This window comes from Oncorhynchus nerka, linkage group LG8 (genome assembly GCF_034236695.1).
Source record: "Oncorhynchus nerka isolate Pitt River linkage group LG8, Oner_Uvic_2.0, whole genome shotgun sequence".
Lineage (NCBI taxonomy): Eukaryota > Metazoa > Chordata > Actinopteri > Salmoniformes > Salmonidae > Oncorhynchus > Oncorhynchus nerka.
In genome coordinates, this window is record NC_088403.1 from 3,083,483 (window position 1) to 3,101,799 (window position 18,317).

Genomic DNA, 18,317 nt, shown 5'->3' on the forward strand with positions numbered 1-18,317 from the left:
GGCCACTACGCTGGTCAATAAGAACCACATACGATGGGTTCAACATCTACAGAGACGGTAAGCTAAAGGCCACTACGCTGGTCAATAAGAACCACATACGATGGGTTCAACGTCTACATCTACAGAGACGGTAAGCTAAAGGCCACTACGCTGGTCAATAAGAACCACATACGATGGGTTCAACGTCTACATCTACAGAGACGGTAAGCTAAAGGCCACTACGCTGGTCAATAAGAACCACATACGATGGTTCAACGCATCTACAGAGACGGTAAGCTAAAGGCCACTACGCTGGTCAATAAGAACCACATACGATGGGTTCAACGTCTACAGAGACGGTAAGCTAAAGGCCACTACGCTGGTCAATAAGAACCACATACGATGGGTTCAACATCTACAGAGACGGTAAGCTAAAGGCCACTACGCTGGTCAATAAGAACCACATACGATGGGTTCAACGTCTACATCTACAGAGACGGTAAGCTAAAGGCCACTACGCTGGTCAATAAGAACCACATACGATGGGTTCAACGTCTACAGAGACGGTAAGCTAAAGGCCACTACGCTGGTCAATAAGAACCACATACGATGGGTTCAACGTCTACATCTACAGAGACGGTAAGCTAAAGGCCACTACGCTGGTCAATAAGAACCACATACGATGGGTTCAACGTCTACATCTACAGAGACGGTAAGCTAAAGGCCACTACGCTGGTCAATAAGAACCACATACGATGGGTTCAACGTCTACATCTGCAGAGACGGTAAGCTAAAGGCCACTACGCTGGTCAATAAGAACCACATACGATGGGTTCAACTACATCTACAGAGACGGTAAGCTAAAGGCCACTACGCTGGTCAATAAGAACCACATACGATGGGTTCAACGTCTACATCTACAGAGACGGTAAGCTAAAGGCCACTACGCTGGTCAATAAGAACCACATACGATGGGTTCAACGTCTACAGAGACGGTAAGCTAAAGGCCACTACGCTGGTCAATAAGAACCACATACGATGGGTTCAACATCTACAGAGACGGTAAGCTAAAGGCCACTACGCTGGTCAATAAGAACCACATACGATGGGTTCAACGTCTACATCTACAGAGACGGTAAGCTAAAGGCCACTACGCTGGTCAATAAGAACCACATACGATGGGTTCAACATCTACATCTACAGAGACGGTAAGCTAAAGGCCACTACGCTGGTCAATAAGAACCACATACGATGGGTTCAACATCTACATCTACAGAGACGGTAAGCTAAAGGCCACTACGCTGGTCAATAAGAACCACATACGATGGGTTCAACGTCTACATCTACAGAGATGGTAAGCTAAAGGCCACTACGCTGGTCAATAAGAACCACATACGATGGGTTCAACGTCTACAGAGACGGTAAGCAAAGGCCACTACGCTGGTCAACAGAGACAGAGGTAAGCTAAAGGCCACTACGCTGGTCAATAAGAACCACATACGATGGGTTCAACGTCTACATCTACAGAGACGGTAAGCTAAAGGCCACTACGCTGGTCAATAAGAACCACATACGATGGGTTCAACGTCTACATCTACAGAGACGGTAAGCTAAAGGCCACTACGCTGGTCAATAAGAACCACATCCGATGGGTTCAACGTCTACAGAGATGGTAAGCTAAAGGCCACTACGCTGGTCAATAAGAACCACATACGATGGGTTCAACGTCTACATCTACAGAGACGGTAAGCTAAAGGCCACTACGCTGGTCAATAAGAACCACATACGATGGGTTCAACGTCTACAGAGACGGTAAGCTAAAGGCCACTACGCTGGTCAATAAGAACCACATACGATGGGTTCAACGTCTACAGAGACGGTAAGCTAAAGGCCACTACGCTGGTCAATAAGAACCACATACGATGGGTTCAACGTCTACATCTACAGAGACGGTAGAGCTAAAGGCCACTACGCTGGTCAATAAGAACCACATACGATGGGTTCAACGTCTACATCTACAGAGACGGTAAGCTAAAGGCCACTACGCTGGTCAATAAGAACCACATACGATGGGTTCAACGTCTACAGAGACGGTAAGCTAAAGGCCACTACGCTGGTCAATAAGAACCACATACGATGGGTTCAACGTCTACATCTACAGAGACGGTAAGCTAAAGGCCACTACGCTGGTCAATAAGAACCACATACGATGGGTTCAACGTCTACATCTACAGAGACGGTAAGCTAAAGGCCACTACGCTGGTCAATAAGAACCACATACGATGGGTTCAAAGAACAGAGACAGCTAAAGGCCACTACGCTGGTCAATAAGATGGGTTCAACGTCTACATCTACAGAGACGGTAAGCTAAAGGCCACTACGCTGGTCAATAAGAACCACATACGATGGGTTCAACATCTACATCTACAGAGACGGTAAGCTAAAGGCCACTACGCTGGTCAATAAGAACCACATACGATGGGTTCAACGTCTACATCTACAGAGACGGTAAGCTAAAGGCCACTACGCTGGTCAATAAGAACCACATACGATGGGTTCAACGTCTACATCTACAGAGACGGTAAGCTAAAGGCCACTACGCTGGTCAATAAGAACCACATACGATGGGTTCAACGTCTACAGAGACGGTAAGCTAAAGGCCACTACGCTGGTCAATAAGAACCACATACGATGGGTTCAACGTCTACAGACATCTACGCTGGTCAATAAGAACCACATACGATGGGTTCAACGTCTACATCTACAGAGAGGCCACTAAAGGCCACTACGCTGGTCAATAAGAACCACATACGATGGGTTCAACGTCTACATCTACAGAGACGGTAAGCTAAAGGCCACTACGCTGGTCAATAAGAACCACATACGATGGGTTCAACGTCTACAGAGACGGTAAGCTAAAGGCCACTACGCTGGTCAATAAGAACCACATACGATGGGTTCAACGTCTACATCTACAGAGACGGTAAGCTAAAGGCCACTACGCTGGTCAATAAGAACCACATACGATGGGTTCAACGTCTACAGCTAAAGCCTAGTCAATAAGAACCATCTACACGCTGGTCAGATGGGACGGTAAGCTAAAGGCCACTACGCTGGTCAATAAGACGATGGGTTTCTACATCTACAGAGACTAAAGGCCACTACGCTGGTCAATAAGAACCACATACGATGGGTTCAACGTCTACATCTACAGAGACGGTAAGCTAAAGGCCACTACGCTGGTCAATAAGAACCACATACGATGGGTTCAACGTAAGCTAAAGGCCACATCTACAGAGATGGGTAAGCTAAAGGCCACTAAAGGCCACTACGCTGGTCAATAAGAACCACATACGATGGGTTCAACGTCTCTACAGAGACGGTAAGCTAAAGGCCACTACGCTGGTCAATAAGAACCACATACGATGGGTTCTACATCTACAGAGACGGTAAGCTAAAGGCCACTACGCTGGTCAATAAGAACCACATACGATGGGTTCAACGTCTACATCTACAGAGACGGTAAGCTAAAGGCCACTACGCTGGTCAATAAGAACCACATACGATGGGTTCAACATCTACATCTACAGAGACGGTAAGCTAAAGGCCACTACGCTGGTCAATAAGAACCACATACGATGGGTTCAACGTCTACATCTACAGAGATGGTAAGCTAAAGGCCACTACGCTGGTCAATAAGAACCACATACGATGGGTTCAACTACATCTACAGAGACGGTAAGCTAAAGGCCACTACGCTGGTCAATAAGAACCACATACGATGGGTTCAACGTCTACATCTACAGAGACGGTAAGCTAAAGGCCACTACGCTGGTCAATAAGAACCACATACGATGGGTTCAACGTCTACATCTACAGAGACGGTAAGCTAAAGGCCACTACGCTGGTCAATAAGAACCACATACGATGGGTTCAACGTCTACAGAGCTAAAGGCCACTACGCTGGTCAAAAGAACCACATACGATGGGTTCAACATCTACAGAGACGCTGGTCAATAAGAACCACATACGATGGGTTCAACGTCTACATCTACAGAGACGGTAAGCTAAAGGCCACTACGCTGGTCAATAAGAACCACATACGATGGGTTCAACGTCTACAGAGACGGTAAGCTAAAGGCCACTACGCTGGTCAATAAGAACCACATACGATGGGTTCAACGTCTACAGAGACGGTAAGCTAAAGGCCACTACGCTGGTCAATAAGAACCACATACGATGGGTTCAACGTCTACAGAGACGGTAAGCTAAAGGCCACTACGCTGGTCAATAAGAACCACATACGATGGGTTCAACGTCTACATCTACAGAGACGGTAAGCTAAAGGCCACTACGCTGGTCAATAAGAACCACATACGATGGGTTCAACGTCTACATCTACAGAGACGGTAAGCTAAAGGCCACTACGCTGGTCAATAAGAACCACATACGATGGGTTCAACGTCTACATCTACAGAGACGGTAAGCTAAAGGCCACTACGCTGGTCAATAAGAACCACATACGATGGGTTCAACGTCTACATCTACAGAGACGGTAAGCTAAAGGCCACTACGCTGGTCAATAAGAACCACATACGATGGGTTCAACGTCTACATCTACAGAGACGGTAAGCTAAAGGCCACTACGCTGGTCATAAGAACCACAGAACCACGTCTACAGAGACGGTAAGCTAAATGCTGGTCAATCTACATCTACAGAGACGGTAAGCTAAAGGCCACTACGCTGGTCAATAAGAACCACATACGATGGGTTCAACATCTACATCTCTAAGCTAAAGGCCACATCTAAGAACAGATGGGACGTCTACATCTACAGAGCTAAAGGCCACTACGCTGGTCAATAAGAACCACATACGATGGGTTCAACGTCTACATCTACAGAGACGGTAAGCTAAAGGCCACTACGCTGGTCAATAAGAACCACATACGATGGGTTCAACGTCTACAGAGACGGTAAGCTAAAGGCCACTACGCTGGTCAATAAGAACCACATACGATGGGTTCAACGTCTACATCTACAGAGACGGTAAGCTGGTCAAAAGGCCACTACAGAGACTGGCTGGTCAATAAGAACCACATACGATGGGTTCAACATCTACAGAGACGGTAAGCTAAAGGCCACTACGCTGGTCAATAAGAACCACATACGATGGGTTCAACATCTACATCTACAGAGACGGTAAGCTAAAGGCCACTACGCTGGTCAATAAGAACCACATACGATGGGTTCAACGTCTACATCTACAGAGATGGTAAGCTAAAGGCCACTACGCTGGTCAATAAGAACCACATACGATGGGTTCAACGTCTACAGAGACGGTAAGCTAAAGGCCACTACGCTGGTCAATAAGAACCACATACGATGGGTTCAACGTCTACATCTACAGAGACGGTAAGCTAAAGGCCACTACGCTGGTCAATAAGAACCACATACGATGGGTTCAACGTCTACATCTACAGAGACGGTAAGCTAAAGGCCACTACGCTGGTCAATAAGAACCACATACGATGGGTTCTACATCTACAGAGACGGTAAGCTAAAGGCCACTACGCTGGTCAATAAGAACCACATACGATGGGTTCAACGTCTACATCTACAGAGACGGTAAGCTAAAGGCCACTACGCTGGTCAATAAGAACCACATACGATGGGTTCAACGTCTACAGAGACGGTAAGCTAAAGGCCACTACGCTGGTCAATAAGAACCACATACGATGGGTTCAACGTCTACAGAGACGGTAAGCTAAAGGCCACTACGCTGGTCAATAAGAACCACATACGATGGGTTCAACGTCTACAGAGACGGTAAGCTAAAGGCCACTACGCTGGTCAATAAGAACCACATACGATGGGTTCAACGTCTACATCTACAGAGACGGTAAGCTAAAGGCCACTACGCTGGTCAATAAGAACCACATACGATGGGTTCAACGTCTACATCTACAGAGACGGTAAGCTAAAGGCCACTACGCTGGTCAATAAGAACCACATACGATGGGTTCAAACGTCTACATCTACGTCTACATCTACAGAGATGGTAAGCTAAAGGCCACTACGCTGGTCAATAAGAACCACATAGACAACATCTACATCTACAGAGAGCTAAAGGCCACTACGCTGGTCAATAAGAACCACATACGATGGGTTTCTACAGAGACATCTACATCTACAGAGACGGTCTACATCTACAGACGGTAAGCTAAAGGCCACTACGCTGGTCAATAAGAACCACATACGATGGGTTCAACGTCTACATCTACAGAGACGGTAAGCTAAAGGCCACTACGCTGGTCAATAAGAACCACATACGATGGGTTCAACGTCTACATCTACAGAGACGGTAAGCTAAAGGCCACTACGCTGGTCAATAAGAACCACATACGATGGGTTCAACATCTACATCTACAGAGACGGTAAGCTAAAGGCCACTACGCTGGTCAATAAGAACCACATACGATGGGTTCAACGTCTACATCTACAGAGATGGTGGTCTAAGAAAAGGCCACTACGCTGGTCAATAAGAACCACATACGATGGGTTCAACGTCTACAGAGACGGTAAGCTAAAGGCCACTACGCTGGTCAATAAGAACCACATACGATGGGTTCTACATCTACAGAGACGGTAAGCTAAAGGCCACTACGCTGGTCAATAAGAACCACATACGATGGGTTCAACGTCTACATCTACAGAGACGGTAAGCTAAAGGCCACTACGCTGGTCAATAAGAACCACATACGATGGGTTCAACGTCTACAGAGACGGTAAGCTAAAGGCCACTACGCTGGTCAATAAGAACCACATACGATGGGTTCAACGCATCTACAGAGACGGTAAGCTAAAGGCCACTACGCTGGTCAATAAGAACCACATACGATGGGGGTTCAACGTCTAAAGGCCACATCTACAGAGACGGTAAGCTAAAGGCCACTACGCTGGTCAATAAGAACCACATACGATGGGTTCAACGCATCTACAGAGACGGTAAGCTAAAGGCCACTACGCTGGTCAATAAGAACCACATACGATGGGTTCAACGTCTACAGAGACGGTAAGCTAAAGGCCACTACGCTGGTCAATAAGAACCACATACGATGGGTTCAACGTCTACAGAGACGGTAAGCTAAAGGCCACTACGCTGGTCAATAAGAACCACATACGATGGGTTCAACATCTACAGAGACGGTAAGCTAAAGGCCACTACGCTGGTCAATAAGAACCACATACGATGGGTTCAACATCTACATCTAGCTAAGAGACTGGTCAATAAGAACCACATACGATGGGTTGGTCACATAAGAACTAAAGGCCACTACGCTGGGTTCATACGATGGGTTCTACATCTACAGAGACGGTAAGCTAAAGGCCACTACGCTGGTCAATAAGAACCACATACGATGGGTTCAACGTCTACAGAGACGGTAAGCTAAAGGCCACTACGCTGGTCAATAAGAACCACATACGATGGGTTCAACGTCTACATCTACAGAGACGGTAAGCTAAAGGCCACTACGCTGGTCAATAAGAACCACATACGATGGGTTCAACGTCTACATCTACAGAGACGGTAAGCTAAAGGCCACTACGCTGGTCAATAAGAACCACATACGATGGGTTCAACGTCTACATCTACAGAGACGGTAAGCTAAAGGCCACTACGCTGGTCAATAAGAACCACATACGATGGGTTCAACGTCTACAGAGACGGTAAGCTAAAGGCCACTACGCTGGTCAATAAGAACCACATACGATGGGTTCAACGTCAATAAGAACCACATACGATCTACAGAGACGGTAAGCTAAAGGCCACTACGCTGGTCAATAAGAACCACATACGATGGGTTCAACGTCTACATCTACAGAGACGGTAAGCTAAAGGCCACTACGCTGGTCAATAAGAACCACATACGATGGGTTCAACGTCTATCAGAGACGGTAAGCTAAAGGCCACTACGCTGGTCAATAAGAACCACATACGATGGGTTCAACGTCTACATCTACAGAGACGGTAAGCTAAAGGCCACTACGCTGGTCAATAAGAACCACATACGATGGGTTCAACGTCTACATCTACAGAGACGGTAAGCTAAAGGCCACTACGCTGGTCAATAAGAACCACATACGATGGGTTCAACGTCTACATCTACAGAGACGGTAAGCTAAAGGCCACTACGCTGGTCAATAAGAACCACATACGATGGGTTCAACGTCTACAGAGACTAAGCTAAAGGCCACATCTACAGATGGGACGTCTACATCTACAGAGACGGTAAAGGCCACTACGCTGGTCAATAAGAACCACATACGATGGGTTCAACGTCTACATCTACAGAGACGGTAAGCTAAAGGCCACTACGGTGGTCAATAAGAACCACATACGATGGGTTCAACATCTACAGAGACGGTAAGCTAAAGGCCACTACGCTGGTCAATAAGAACCACATACGATGGGTTCAACGTCTACATCTACAGTCAATAAGACGATGGGTTCAACGCTACAGAAAGGCCACTACGCTGGTCAATAAGAACCACATACGATGGGTTCAACGTCTACATCTACAGAGACGGTAAGCTAAAGGCCACTACGCTGGTCAATAAGAACCACATACGATGGGTTCAACGTCTACATCTACAGAGACGGTAAGCTAAAGGCCACTACGCTGGTCAATAAGAACCACATACGATGGGTTCAACGTCTACATCTACAGAGACGGTAAGCTAAAGGCCACTACGCTGGTCAATAAGAACCACATACGATGGGTTCAACGAACCACATACGATGGGTTCAACATCTACAGAGACGGTAAGCTAAAGGCCACTACGCTGGTCAATAAGAACCACATACGATGGGTTCAACGTCTACAGAGACGGTAAGCTAAAGGCCACTACGCTGGTCAATAAGAACCACATACGATGGGTTCAACGTCTACAGAGACGGTAAGCTAAAGGCCACTACGCTGGTCAATAAGAACCACATACGATGGGTTCAACGTCTACATCTACAGAGACAGTAAGCTAAAGGCCACTACGCTGGTCAATAAGAACCACATACGATGGGTTCAACAACATCTACAGAGACATCTACAGAGACATACGATGGGTTCAACGTAAGCTAAAGGCCACTACGCTGGTCAATAAGAACCACATACGATGGGTTCTACATCTACATCTACAGAGACGGTAAGCTAAAGGCCACTACGCTGGTCAATAAGAACCACATACGATGGGTTCAACGTCTACAGAGACGGTAAGCTAAAGGCCACTACGCTGGTCAATAAGAACCACATACGATGGGTTCAACGTCTACATCTACAGAGACGGTAAGCTAAAGGCCACTACGCTGGTCAATAAGAACCACATACGATGGGTTCAACGTCTACATCTACAGAGACGGTAAGCTAAAGGCCACTACGCTGGTCAATAAGAACCACATACGATGGGTTCAACGTCTACATCTACAGAGACGGTAAGCTAAAGGCCACTACGCTGGTCAATAAGAACCACATACGATGGGTTCAACATCTACAGAGACGGTAAGCTAAAGGCCACTACGCTGGTCAATAAGAACCACATACGATGGGTTTCAACGTCTACATCTACAGAGACGGTAAGCTAAAGGCCACTACGCTGGTCAATAAGAACCACATACGATGGGTTCAACGTCTACATCTACAGAGACGGTAAGCTAAAGGCCACTACGGTGGTCAATAAGAACCACATACGATGGGTTCAACATCTACAGAGACGGTAAGCTAAAGGCCACTACGCTGGTCAATAAGAACCACATACGATGGGTTCAACGTCTACATCTACAGAGACGGTAAGCTAAAGGCCACTACGCTGGTCAATAAGAACCACATACGATGGGTTCAACGTCTACAGAGACGGTAAAGCTACGCTGGTCAATAAGAACCACATACGATGGGTTCAACCACTCTACAGAGACGCTGGTCAATAAGAACCACATACGATGGGTTCAACGTCTACAGAGACGGTAAGCTAAAGGCCACTACGCTGGTCAATAAGAACCACATACGATGGGTTCAACGTCTACAGAGACGGTAAGCTAAAGGCCACTACGCTGGTCAATAAGAACCACATACGATGGGTTCAACGTCTACAGAGACGGTAAGCTAAAGGCCACAGTCAATAAGAACGATGGGTTCAACGTCTACAGAAGCTAAAGGCCACTACGCTGGTCAATAAGAACCACATACGATGGGTTCAACGTCTACATCTACAGAGACAGTAAGCTAAAGGCCACTACGCTGGTCAATAAGAACCACATACGATGGGTTCTACATCTACATCTACAGAGACGGTAAGCTAAAGGCCACTACGCTGGTCAATAAGAACCACATACGATGGGTTCAACGTCTACAGAGACACATACGATGGGTTCAGCGTCTACACAAAGGCCACTACGCTGGTCAATAAGAACCACATACGATGGGTTCAACGTCTACATCTACAGAGACGGTAAGCTAAAGGCCACTACGCTGGTCAATAAGAACCACATACGATGGGTTCAACGTCTACATCTACAGAGACGGTAAGCTAAAGGCCACTACGCTGGTCAATAAGAACCACATACGATGGGTTCAACGTCTACATCTACAGAGACGGTAAGCTAAAGGCCACTACGCTGGTCAATAAGAACCACATACGATGGGTTCAACGTCTACATCTACAGAGACGGTAAGCTAAAGGCCACTACGCTGGTCAATAAGAACCACATACGATGGGTTCAACGTCTACATCTACAGAGACGGTAAGCTAAAGGTAAGCTGGTAAAGGCCACTACGCTGGTCAATAAGAACCACATACGATGGGTTCAACGCATCTACAGAGACGGTAAGCTAAAGGCCACTACGCTGGTCAATAAGAACCACATACGATGGGTTCAACGCCTACATCTACAGAGACGGTAAGCTAAAGGCCACTACGCTGGTCAATAAGAACCACATACGATGGGTTCAACGTCTACATCTACAGAGACGGTAAGCTAAAGGCCACTACGCTGGTCAATAAGAACCACATACGATGGGTTCAACGTCTACATCTACAGAGACGGTAAGCTAAAGGCCACTACGCTGGTCAATAAGAACCACATACGATGGGTTCAACGTCTACAGAGACGGTAAGCTAAAGGCCACTACGCTGGTCAATAAGAACCACATACGATGGGTTCAACGTCTACAGAGACGGTAAGCTAAAGGCCACTACGCTGGTCAATAAGAACCACATACGATGGGTTCAACGTCTACATCTACAGAGACGGTAAGCTAAAGGCCACTACGCTGGTCAATAAGAACCACATACGATGGGTTCAACGTCTACATCTACAGAGACGGTAAGCTAAAGGCCACTACGCTGGTCAATAAGAACCACATACGATGGGTTCAACGTCTACATCTACAGAGACGGTAAGCTAAAGGCCACTACGCTGGTCAATAAGAACCACATACGATGGGTTCAACGTCTACATCTACAGAGACGGTACAGAGCTAAAGGCCACTACGCTGGTCAATAAGAACCACATACGATGGGTTCAACGTCTACAGAGACGGTAAGCTAAAGGCCACTACGCTGGTCAATAAGAACCACATACGATGGGTTCAACGTCTACATCTACAGAGACGGTAAGCTAAAGGCCACTACGCTGGTCAATAAGAACCACATACGATGGGTTCAACGTCTACATCTACTAAAGGCCAGAGACGGTAAGCTAAAGGCCACTACGCTGGTCAATAAGAACCACATACGATGGGTTCAACGTCACATCTACAGAGATGGGTTCAACGCTGGTCAATAAGAACCACATACGATGGGTTCAACGTCTACATCTACAGAGACGGTAAGCTAAAGGCCACTACGCTGGTCAATAAGAACCACATACGATGGGTTCAACGTACATCTACAGAGACGGTAAGCTAAAGGCCACTACGCTGGTCAATAAGAACCACATACGATGGGTTCAACGTCTACATCTACAGAGACGGTAAGCTAAAGGCCACTACGCTGGTCAATAAGAACCACATACGATGGGTTCAACGTCTACATCTACAGAGACGGTAAGCTAAAGGCCACTACGCTGGTCAATAAGAACCACATACGATGGGTTCAACGTCTACATCTACAGAGACGGTAAGCTAAAGGCCACTACGCTGGTCAATAAGAACCACATACGATGGGTTCAACGTCTACATCACAGAGACGGTAAGCTAAAGGCCACTACGCTGGTCAATAAGAACCACATACGATGGGTTCAACGTCTACAGAGACGGTAAGCTAAAGGCCACTACGCTGGTCAATAAGAACCACATACGATGGGTTCAACGTCTACAGAGACGGTAAGCTAAAGGCCACTACGCTGGTCAATAAGAACCACATACGATGGGTTCAACGTCTACATCTACAGAGACGGTAAGCTAAAGGCCACTACGCTGGTCAATAAGAACCACATACGATGGGTTCAACGTCTACATCTACAGAGACGGTAAGCTAAAGGCCACTACGCTGGTCAATAAGAACCACATACGATGGGTTCAACGTCTACATCTACAGAGACGGTAAGCTAAAGGCCACTACGCTGGTCAATAAGAACCACATACGATGGGTTCAACGTCTACATCTACAGAGACGGTAAGCTAAAGGCCACTACGCTGGTCAATAAGAACCACATACGATGGGTTCAACGTCTACATCTACAGAGACGGTAAGCTAAAGGCCACTACGCTGGTCAATAAGAACCACATACGATGGGTTCAACGTCTACATCTACAGAGACGGTAAGCTAAAGGCCACTACGCTGGTCAATAAGAACCACATACGATGGGTTCAACGTCTACATCTACAGAGACGGTAAGCTAAAGGCCACTACGCTGGTCAATAAGAACCACATACGATGGGTTCAACGTCTACATCTACAGAGACGGTAAGCTAAAGGCCAACGCTGGTCAATAAGAACCACATACGATGGGCAGAGACACTAAAGGCCACTACGCTGGTCAATAAGAACCACATACGATGGGTTCAACATCTACAGAGACGGTAAGCTAAAGGCCACTACGCTGGTCAATAAGAACCACATACGATGGGTTTCTACATCTACAGAGACGGTAAGCTAAAGGCCACTACGCTGGTCAATAAGAACCACATACGATGGGTTCAACGATGGGTTCTACATCTACAGAGACGGTAAGCTAAAGGCCACTACGCTGGTCAATAAGAACCACATACGATGGGTTCAACATCTACAGAGACGGTAAGCTAAAGGCCACTACGCTGGTCAATAAGAACCACATACGATGGGTTCAACGTCTACATCTACAGAGACGGTAAGCTAAAGGCCACTACGCTGGTCAATAAGAACCACATACGATGGGTTCAACGTCTACATCTACAGAGACGGTAAGCTAAAGGCCACTACGCTGGTCAATAAGAACCACATACGATGGGTTCAACGTCTACATCTACAGAGACGGTAAGCTAAAGGCCACTACGCTGGTCAATAAGAACCACATACGATGGGTTCAACGCATCTACAGAGACGGTAAGCTAAAGGCCACTACGCTGGTCAATAAGAACCACATACGATGGGTTCAACGTCTACATCAGAGACGGTAAGCTAAAGGCCACTACGCTGGTCAATAAGAACCACATACGATGGGGGTTCAACGGTCTAGGCCAGAGACGATGGGGTCTACAGAGCTAAAGGCCACTACGCTGGTCAATAAGAACCACATACGATGGGTTCAACGTCTACATCTACAGAGACGGTAAGCTAAAGGCCACTACGCTGGTCAATAAGAACCACATACGATGGGTTCAACGTCTACATCTACAGAGACGGTAAGCTAAAAACGCTGGTCAATAAGCCACTACGCTGGTCAATAAGAACCACATACGATGGGTTCAACGTCTACATCTACAGAGACGGTAAGCTAAAGGCCACTACGCTGGTCAATAAGAACCACATACGATGGGTTCAAACATCTACAGAGACGGTAAGCTAAAGGCCACTACGCTGGTCAATAAGAACCACATACGATGGGTTCAACGTCTACATCTACAGAGACGGTAAGCTAAAGGCCACTACGCTGGTCAATAAGAACCACATACGATGGGTTCAACGTCTACATCTACAGAGACGGTAAGCTAAAGGCCACTACGCTGGTCAATAAGAACCACATACGATGGGTTCAACGTCTACATCTACAGAGACGGTAAGCTAAAGGCCACTACGCTGGTCAATAAGAACCACATACGATGGGTTCAACGTCTACATCTACAGAGACGGTAAGCTAAAGGCCACTACGCTGGTCAATAAGAACCACATACGATGGGTTCAACGCCTACATCTACAGAGACGGTAAGCTAAAGGCCACTACGCTGGTCAATAAGAACCACATACGATGGGTTCAACGTCTACATCTACAGAGACGGTAAGCTAAAGGCCACTACGCTGGTCAATAAGAACCACATACGATGGGTTCAACGTCTACAGAGACGGTAAGCTAAAGGCCACTACGCTGGTCAATAAGAACCACATACGATGGGTTCAACGTCTCTACAGAGACGGTAAGCTAAAGGCCACTACGCTGGTCAATAAGAACCACATACGATGGGTTCAACGTCTACAGAGACGGTAAGCTAAAGGCCACTACGCTGGTCAATAAGAACCACATACGATGGGTTCAACGTCTACAGAGACGGTAAGCTAAAGGCCACTACGCTGGTCAATAAGAACCACATACGATGGGTTCAACGTCTACATCTACAGAGACGGTAAGCTAAAGGCCACTACGCTGGTCAATAAGAACCACATACGATGGGTTCAACGTCTACATCTACAGAGACGGTAAGCTAAAGGCCACTACGCTGGTCAATAAGAACCACATACGATGGGTTCAACGTCTACATCTACAGAGACGGTAAGCTAAAGGCCACTACGCTGGTCAATAAGAACCACATACGATGGGTTCAGACGTAAGCTAAAGGCCACATCTACAGAGACATCTACAGAGGTAAGCTAAAGGCCACTACGCTGGTCAATAAGAACCACATACGATGGGTTCAACGTCTACATCTACAGAGACGGTAAGCTAAAGGCCACTACGCTGGTCAATAAGAACCACATACGATGGGTTCAAACATCTACAGAGACGGTAAGCTAAAGGCCACTACGCTGGTCAATAAGAACCACAAATGGGTTCAACGCCACTACGCTGGTCAATAAGAACCACATACGATGGGTTCAACGTCTACATCTACAGAGACGGTAAGCTAAAGGCCACTACGCTGGTCAATAAGAACCACATACGATGGGTTCAACGTCTACATCTACAGAGACGGTAAGCTAAAGGCCACTACGCTGGTCAATAAGAACCACATACGATGGGTTCAACGTCTACATCTACAGAGACGGTAAGCTAAAGGCCACTACGCTGGTCAATAAGAACCACATACGATGGGTTCAACATCTACAGAGACGGTAAGCTAAAGGCCACTACGCTGGTCAATAAGAACCACATACGATGGGTTCAACGTCTACATCTACAGAGACGGTAAGCTAAAGGCCACTACGCTGGTCAATAAGAACCACATACGATGGGTTCAACGTCTACATCTACAGAGACGGTAAGCTAAAGGCCACTACGCTGGTCAATAAGAACCACATACGATGGGTTCAAACATCTACAGAGACGGTAAGCTAAAGGCCACTACGCTGGTCAATAAGAACCACATACGATGGGTTCAACGTCTACATCTACAGAGACGGTAAGCTAAAGGCCACTACGCTGGTCAATAAGAACCACATAAAGGCCACTACGCTGGTCAATAAGATGGGTTCAACGTCTACATCTACAGAGACGGTAAGCTAAAGGCCACTACGCTGGTCAATAAGAACCACATACGATGGGTTCAACGTCTACATCTACAGAGACGGTAAGCTAAAGGCCACTACGCTGGTCAATAAGAACCACATACGATGGGTTCAACGCATCTACAGAGACGGTAAGCTAAAGGCCACTACGCTGGTCACATAAGAACCACATACGATGGGTTCAACTGGTCAATAAGAATCTACAGAGACAACGTACAGAGCCAAAGGCCACTACGCTGGTCAATAAGAACCACATACGATGGGTTCAACGTCTACATCTACAGAGACGGTAAGCTAAAGGCCACTACGCTGGTCAATAAGAACCACATACGATGGGTTCAACGTCTACAGAGACGGTAAGCTAAAGGCCACTACGCTGGTCAATAAGAACCACATACGATGGGTTCAACATCTACATCTACAGAGACGGTAAGCTAAAGGCCACTACGCTGGTCAATAAGAACCACATACGATGGGTTCAACGTCTACATCTACAGAGACGGTAAGCTAAAGGCCACTACGCTGGTCAATAAGAACCACATACGATGGGTTCAACATCTACATCTACAGAGACGGTAAGCTAAAGGCCACTACGCTGGTCAATAAGAACCACATACGATGGGTTCAACATCTACAGAGACGGTAAGCTAAAGGCCTACAGAGACGATGGGTTAAGCTAAAGGCCACTACGCTGGTCAATAAGAACCACATACGATGGGTTCAACGTCTACATCTACAGAGACGGTAAGCTAAAGGCCACTACGCTGGTCAATAAGAACCACATACGATGGGTTCAACGTCTACATCTACAGAGACGGTAAGCTAAAGGCCACTACGCTGGTCAATAAGAACCACATACGATGGGTTCAACGTCTACATCTACAGAGACGGTAAGCTAAAGGCCACTACGCTGGTCAATAAGAACCACATACGATGGGTTCAACGTCTACATCTACAGAGACGGTAAGCTAAAGGCCACTACGCTGGTCAATAAGAACCACATACGATGGGTTCAACGTCTACATCTACAGAGACGGTAAGCTAAAGGCCACTACGCTGGTCAATAAGAACCACACGCTGGTCGAACCACATACGTTGGGTTCAACGTCACATCTACAGAGACGGTAAGCTAAAGGCCACTACGCTGGTCAATAAGAACCACATACGATGGGTTCAACATCTACATCTACAGAGACGGTAAGCTAAAGGCCACTACGCTGGTCAATAAGAACCACATACGATGGGTTCAACGTCTACATCTACAGAGACGGTAAGCTAAAGGCCACTACGCTGGTCAATAAGAACCACATACGATGGGTTCAACGTCTACAGAGACGGTAAGCTAAAGGCCACTACGCTGGTCAATAAGAACCACATACGATGGGTTCAACGTCTACATCTACAGAGACGGTAAGCTAAAGGCCACTACGCTGGTCAATAAGAACCACATACGATGGGTTCAACGTCTACAGAGACGGTAAGCTAAAGGCCACTACGGTGGTCAATAAGAACCACATACGATGGGTTCAACGTCTACAGAGACGGTAAGCTAAAGGCCACTACGGTGGTCAATAAGAACCACATACGATGGGTTCAACGTCTACAGAGACGGTAAGCTAAAGGCCACTACGCTGGTCAATAAGAACCACATACGATGGGTTCAACGTCTACATCTACAGAGACGGTAAGCTAAAGGCCACTACGGTGGTCAATAAGAACCACATACGATGGGTTCAACATCTACATCTACAGAGACGGTAAGCTAAAGGCCACTACGCTGGTCAATAAGAACCACATACGATGGGTTCAACGTCTACATCTACAGAGACGGTAAGCTAAAGGCCACTACGCTGGTCAATAAGAACCACATACGATGGGTTCAACGTCTACATCTACAGAGACGGTAAGCTAAAGGCCACTACGCTGGTCAATAAGAACCACATACGATGGGTTCAACGTCTACAGAGACGGTAAGCTAAAGGCCACTACGGTGGTCAATAAGAACCACATACGACGGGTTCAACATCTACGTCTACAGAGACAGTAAGCTAAAGGCCACTACGGTGGTCAATAAGAACCAAGACCACATTCATAAAGACTCTCAGAAAAGGAATGCTGATATTGGAATGACTTTTTGCCTTTTAGATCATAATGAATAAGACTGATCCTAGATTCCTGGAGTAAGGGCTCCTATGTTGTCAGATGAAGGTAATAGCTGAATGGTATCTGTTATGACCTGATCCTAGATCAGTATTCCTGGAGTAAGGGCTCCTATGTTGTCAGATGAAGGTAATAGCTGAATGGTATCTGTTATGACCTGATCCTAGATCAGTATTCCTGGAGTAAGGGCTCTTATGTTGTCAGATGAAGGTAATAGCTGAATGGTATCTGTTATGACCTGATCCTAGATCAGTATTCCTGGAGTAA

At 46.6% G+C, this 18,317-nt stretch overlaps 1 protein-coding gene across 1 annotated transcript in view; it reads left to right on the forward strand.

The window, feature by feature from the left end:
* ptpro (protein tyrosine phosphatase receptor type O) overlaps nucleotides 1–18,317 on the forward strand; it is a 138,027-nt gene that overhangs the window by 27,813 nt on the left and 91,897 nt on the right. The gene's annotated exons all lie outside the window — the stretch shown is intronic.